The 7378-nt window shown below is 43.7% G+C and overlaps 1 non-coding gene and 1 pseudogene across 1 annotated transcript; both read right to left on the reverse strand.

Annotated features, from left to right (window-relative positions):
• Positions 1–2002: 2002 nt before the first annotated feature.
• TRNAV-CAC (transfer RNA valine (anticodon CAC)) lies at positions 2003–2075 on the reverse strand. Its single transcript has one exon. It is a non-coding gene; the product is annotated as a tRNA-Val (tRNA).
• A 3778-nt stretch (positions 2076–5853) lies between these two features.
• Positions 5854–7033, reverse strand: LOC143019831 (uncharacterized; annotated as a pseudogene).
• Between the last annotated feature and the right edge of the window lie 345 nt (positions 7034–7378).

Below are 7378 nucleotides of genomic sequence, written 5' to 3' on the forward strand. Positions count from 1 at the left end.
ATGACTAAGGCCAAGCTAACCCATTGTGCTAATGACCCAATACAAATGAACTTGATAGTGTCAAGCAAGAACTATGAATTTATGGTTGATATTACAACTGACTTAGTGAATAAAAGTATTGAGGAAGGTGTATTTCCGATTTCTGAGAAACAAGCGATTACTAAGCCCATAGTGAAAGGGAAACTAGACCCGCAGAGTTTCAGTTCATTCCGCCCAGTATCTAATTTAACATTTCAATCAAAGATTCTAGAAAGAGTAATTTTGATACAGTTGAATGAACATTTACAGACAGTGGGAGCATTACCTTACAGTCAGACGGGGTATCGGAGATATTATTCAACTGAAACAGCATTGTGTTCAATAGTGAGTGATATGCGGGGCCTGTTGGATGATGGAAAATGTGGAATTTTGGTACTGCTGGACTTAAGTGCCGCATTTGACACTGTCGTGCACAGTATTTTGTTGGAAGACTGTAAAAATATCGGAATTGAGGGGGCTGCTTTGTCATATATTGAGGGTTACTTGGAGGACAGGACATGTTGTGTACAAGTTGGAGAATGTTTCTCGGAGTACCGCAGGGGAGTGTATTGGGGCCAATACTGTTCTGTATATATACTGCTGATTTGGCGAACATATTGAGAAGACATGGGGTTACAATCAAACTATTTGCAGACGACACTCAATTCTATATGTCTCTGAATAATGTGCGGAGTGTGGAGGCTAAGATATCAGATATTGTGTTGGATATTGGTAAATAGATGAGTTCACGACAATTGAAATTGAATACAAATAAAACAGAATGTTTGGTGGTTGGCAGGCAACTTGATTTTGAGAGACTAAATATTCGCGACTTATGCATTAATGAAATAGAATTGCCAATGAGTGACAGTGTAAAGGGTTTGGGAGTGTTACTGGACAGTGATTTATCCTTTAAAAGCCAAATTGATCAGACAGTGAGAATTGCGGGTTACCACTTACGGAATATTTCCTTTGTAAAGAAGTATCTTGATGAAAAGTCAATGAAAATGCTTGTTCATAATCATGTCCTAAGCAAGCTGGACTATTGTAATTCATTATATTATGGCCTTCCAAACTATTTGCTGAAAAAGCTACAATTGATAATGAATAGAGCTGCTAGGCTGATTACTGGACAATCATGGCGTGAAAGAATTACTCCAGCACTGATCAAATTGCACTGGTTACCGATTAAGACTAGAATTATTTATAAGCAATGTGTCATGGTATATCATGCATTGAAATTTTGTAAACCGCTATAAATGAGTGACATGTTGAAGAAGTTTGAAGTTGACACAACAATTACCTTAAGATACAGTGTTGAAGTGCATAGACTTGATGAACTGCGGTACCAAAGAGAAACTGGTCGTAGAGCTTTCAGTAGAAGTGCTCCACGGCTCTACAATCAACTCCCACAGAGGATTAAAATGGAACAAAATGTGGCTATATTTAAGAAGAAATTAAAGACTTTTCTTTTTACGGACTGCTATGACTTGGATAATCAATTGGTGACTGCAGCTTACTCTGGTTGATGAAACATTAAGGAGGGAGAGAAGAGCGCTGTATCAAAAGTGGAATTCCTCCCGAGATATTCTTCAATCAAGTAATCAAGTAAGTGTGTGTGTGTGTGGGGAGGGGTGTTTGTGTGCGTGTGTGTGTGTGTGTGTGTGTGTGTGTGTGTGTGTGTGTGTGTGTGTGTGTGTGTGTGTGTGTGTGTGTGTGTGTGTGTGTGTGTGTGTGTATGTGTGCGTGTGTGTGTGTGTGTGTGTATTCACCTCGGATCTGCTGCAGCCTCTGTAGAGACAGCCAGACACCACCCTACGGCAGCGAACTCAGAGCTTTGCCGACGATCTATGGGTAGGTCTGAGACCACTCACACACCACACACCGGGACAGCAAGGTCACAACTCCTTGACTAACATCCCGTACCTACTCACTGCTAGGTGAACAGGGGTTACACGTGGAAGGAGACAAGCCCAAATTATCTCCGCCCGGCCGGGGAATCGAACCCCGGTTCTCTGGCTTGTGAGGCCAGCGCGTTACCAATCCGCCACCGAGCCGTGTGTGTGTGTGTGTGTGTGTGTGTGTGTGTGTGTGTGTGTGCGCGTGCGTGTGTGTGTGTGTATGTGTGTGTGTGCGTGTGTGCGTGCGTGCGTGCGTGTGTGTGTGTGTGGGCCACTGATCTATATAACACCTGGATAGCGTATACGGGCCGTGGGCTGCCCCAGGAGTGAGGCCGGCAGGCGGGACATGGCCGCCATAATGGAAGTACCAAAACAGCTAGTGTGAACCGCTCCGCCGGTCATTATAACACCATTTTTAGATCAGTGTCATGGGAGCTGTCGTGTTACTCTCGTGGCCTGTGATCCAAGCATGATTGGGTATATAATGGCCACACAATTCGTCGCTGCTGGGCCCTCCATATACATACATACATACATACGTACGTACATACATATACAAGGTGTATATCAAAATAGCATCATCACAATAAAACAATATATTGATATTTATTACCTCTAGCAGAAATAACCATTTATATACATAAACTTGTGCATGTATATGGATGAGTTGGCACTGACAAATTATAATTCCAGTATATATTATAACTTCAAGGGAATGTTACACAGACAACAAATGGGATAATGATATATAGTCAAAATATTATAGGGATAATAATAGATCTATACTAGCATTTAACGGAATAAATATCCCTATAACATTTGATTACTGTACTGCTTATCGTTATTGGTGCTTGAATAAAACAAGTTTTGATAACTCCTTCCTCACTTTGACACCGGTTACTTTTTGAGAATATAATTTGGAGATATGATGGAGCCTGATTTTGCAGAAGCACGTGACGATATACTTGATCAAATTGACGATGTGGTTAGAATCCGGGGTTGTGTCGAACATGTGGAAAGATAGAGAAATTGTCATATCTATGATCTAAATTGTTTCAAATAGTAAAATATCGCATTAAAGTGGTGAACATGTAAGGGGCCATTCAAAGAGTATGTAACGCTGGGGATGCGATGCGTTACGAGGATGTGGGGGTGTTTTCAACAGCGCTACGCAACGCTAATAATGGTTATTTATATTCATTTATTAATTTATGTCATAAATTATGCACTGAAATAGCATATCCTTAACAGATCGAGCAATAAATATCGAGCAAAAAAATCCAAAAACATCATACCATGTTTCATTATTTGATGCAATCGTAAACAATTTCACACAGGACAAATAAAAATGAGTATGTTTTGGTGAGAAGTCAAGGGGGAGGGGTGTTTGGCGGATCTGGCCTACACTTGATGGGGGTGCCGAGTTGTAATTAGTTGTAATCAGTGTTATGTAATACAGGGAGATGTAACACCCAGTGTTACGCAATGTTACATGAGGTGGGGGGTGTCGAATTTCACCAGAAAAAACGTTACATAATTTTTGAACGGGCCCCGAATAGTAATTCAGCCCATCTAAGCTGCCGAGAACTGTAATTGTATCAGATCAGTGATCGCGTGGGGCGACTTTGTTTTGGTACTAACATCATGGCTGCCGCCGACCTCATAATCTCGACAGCGATCCGTGATCCAGTTATATCTAGATCAGTGGTGTGGGCTCAAATAATTTCAGTATCTGCGCTTCGAGTCATTACTCCAACTCCCGTGGGCGGGGAATTGGGTGTGTGTGTGTGTGTGTGTGCGCGCGTGTGAAGTCAGAGCATTACCAATAGATCGGTTATACGAAATCTGAGCTCTCTTTCGGGAAGAAAATAACTGTCAATCACGAGTTAGGCACGTGATTCAAAGACCAAGACCAAGGTGACTACACACACACACACACCCAAACACACACACACACACGCGCGCGCACACACACACACACACACACACACACACACACACACACACACACACACACACACACACACACACACACACACACACATACATACATTTACACATACATAAAATACACAAATATACATATACATGTACGCACACATATAGAATCAAATGCCAACATGCATACTCAATGAAACATATACACACACAAATATACTTTTACACAAACACACATGCATACAAAAATCATATGCGAACACAATAGACACACACACATAAACACACATACAAACACACATACACACACACACACACACTCACACACATACACACAGACACACACAAACACATATACCCATACACTCACGCGCACACACAACCACACACACACACACACACACACACACACGGACACACACACGTTTGTGTTTGTGTGTGTTCTTTGCGCACGCGCGCGTGTGTGTGTGTATGTGTGCGCGCGTGCGTGCGTGCATGTGTGTGTGTGTGTGTGTGTGTGTGTGCTCGCGCGTGTGTGCGTGTTTTTGTCATTACGTAAATTGGTAAAGAATAATTTTATTGGAGGAGTGATACGTATGTTTTCAATAAGTTTTAAAGTGAATATAACATACAAATAAACTAATAATCAAGTAAATTTCTCTAATTTTTAAGTGTGCTTAACTTCGTGAACTTATATTCTTTCTTAAGGCTTACTCCTCCGAAAGTATTTGAGAAACTGTTGGGAAATTCGGTAAATTTGTAAAGCTGGATATTATGCTTTTCTCGTTCCCGGCTAGCAATACTATCCAAACAAGAGTACAATCACCTCATTCTGGCGTCGTTAGTTTAAAACCTACCACAATGAGCTCGCGAAGTTAGCATTACATTCTATCGCCTGATGATTTTATTCAGGTGATGGAAGAGTTTCCCAAAACGGCGAAAACATTAATTTTTTTCACAATGAAAAACAATTTTCTTGAAAATGATCAAGAAGTTTACGAGAATTCAATTTTTTTCCTCATTGTTTCTTTAGAAATTTAGCTACAATTTACATATTTTCAAAGCTAAGTGTTTTTCCTTAATGAAACGATATTCTTTCATAAATTTCTAAAACTGATTAGATTTCAAGTTTAGACTTTCGTGATTTAGTCTGTTTTCAAGCGATGTTTAGCGTTCGATTTGGACTTGGTTCTAGCAGTGATACCGAGAATTAGATTTGACATATTTTTGTGCTGTATTTGTATAAGAAATATTTTCATGGCTTTACCAACCTATTATAAGTAGCAAATGCAGAATATGTGTATATTCAACGTAGAACATTAATTCTTCCATGATTGACAATTTTTAAAGCCTCAGAAATGGGCGAAGAAACATAAGTTATCCTTTGTAAGGTCGTCTTTTTTAGATGCTCAATAATGTGAAGCAGAGAGAGAGAATGTGGCTGATTTGAGGGGGCTGTGGGAGAGTTTTCTGACGGAAATAACGCGATTTGATCGCTTTAAGAAGTGAAGCCTCTCCAGAGTACAATTGTTCAACAAGTTGTACTCCAGATGAACTAATTTTCCGTGGATCATGTCGATTTGGTCGACTTCCTCCTGTGACACGATGTAGATGAAAACGACACCGAGGTCGATTAGATCCTCTTTTTGGCGGAAGAAGACGTTTTCCCCCTCTCGAATGGCCAAACCAAAGTCTGTGATTTTGACAGAGCCTGTTCTGTCAACAAGGATGTTTCTTGCTGCCAAATCGCAGTGATCAAGTCCAACCTTGTGGACGTGGCGGAGTCCCTTAAGGCATTGAAACCAGACAGATTTCACTTCACTCTCAGTGAAGGAGAGGCCCTATTCGGCCATCCGTTTGACGGTGTCCTCGAGGCTAAGATCCATGATGTCCAGAACGAAGTAGACCTGATGGTTCACCTCCTCTCTGATGACCTCTTGCAAATAAATAACGTTTGGGTGTCTACCGAGGGTCCTGAATGAGGCGATCTCTGTGTTCAGCCGGTCATACATCCAGTCAGACAGCCTGCGATACTACCAGCCAGCCAACCGGCCATACTGCCAGCCAGCCAACCGGCCATACTGGCAGCCAGCAAGCCATACAGCCATACGGCCAACGAGCCAGCCAGCCATACAGCAAGTCAGCCTGCCATACAGCCAGCCAGATAGCCAGTCAGCCAATAATACAGCCAGCCAGCCAGTCATACATCCAGCCAACATACTGACTATACAGGCAACCAACTGGCATCCAGCCGGCGAGGCATCCAGCCAGCCGGCCATACAGCCCGCTAGCCGGTCATAAAGCCAGCCAGTTAGCCAGTTACCCATGCAGCCAACCAGTCGGCCATACAGCTAGCCAGTAAGCCAACAGGATATACAGATAGCCACCCGGCCATACAACTAGCCAGCCAGCCATAAAGCTAGCCGTCCATACAGCCAGCCAGCCAGCCAGCCAGCCGTCCATATAGCCAGCCAGCGAGCTTGCCGGGTGGTTGGATGACTGTATGGCCGGGTGGCTGGCTGTTGGGGCGGCTTGCTGCCTGGCTCTGTGGCCGGCCATACAGCCAGCCAGGCATCCATCCAAACAGCCAGAAAACTAGCCAGCCAACCGGTCACTAAGCCTGCCGTACCGCCAGCCAGCCAGTCAATCAGCAGGCCAGCCATAGAGCCAGCCAGTCAGCCAACTAGCCATACAACCGGCCAGCTTGCCACCCATACAACCGGGAAGCCAGCCATTTAGCCAGTTGGCCAGCAAGTCAGGCCTCCGGCCGTCCACCCGGCTATACATCCAGCCAGCCCGCCATACAGCCAGACAGCCAGGCGGCCATACAACCATACAGCCTGCCGGCCATACAGCCAACCAGCCATACAACAACTGGCCATACAGCCAGCCAACCAGCCGGCCATACAGCCAGCCATAAAGCCAGCCAGCCATAGAGACAACCAGCCGGCCAGCATCCCATACAACCATTCACCATTATGGCTGACTAGCAGGCTAGCTGTAGAGAGAGAGAGAGAGAGAGAGAGAGAGAGAGAGAGAGAGAGAGAGAGAGAGAGAGAGAGAGAGAGAGAGAGAGAGAGAGAGAGAGAGAGGGGGGTGACTGGCCATCTGATGGTGTGGACACCTCCCCTTCCTTCTCTCCCTCCCACTCCTTCTCGGTGACCCAACGCTGCCATGCCGAAAGGCAATACGCCCCTAAGTGTTTATGCACGCAAAGCAAAGGTTATGGACAGTCCTGACAGTTTCCACGAGGACTCGAAATAATTGGGATATTAACCACACACGACCAGTTTCTGGGAAATTCACACTACTTTTTTTTTTTTTTTTTTTTTTTTGTCCATTGCATAAGTATAGAAAAAATCAATTCACATTTTTTGAAATATGAGTATATATACATCAGCCTCTTTTATACCGAATAGCACTTTCCGCTTTATATTGTCTCTGCCGGTATTGAGGGACCTAGTGACACCCCTACAGATCAAAGTTTCACAGCTTTCTTTTTGATCCCCACTCAAGAAGAA

The sequence above is a fragment of the Oratosquilla oratoria genome, chromosome 38 (assembly GCF_046742065.1).
Source record: "Oratosquilla oratoria isolate Oo_2021 chromosome 38, ASM4674206v1, whole genome shotgun sequence".
Lineage (NCBI taxonomy): Eukaryota > Metazoa > Arthropoda > Malacostraca > Stomatopoda > Squillidae > Oratosquilla > Oratosquilla oratoria.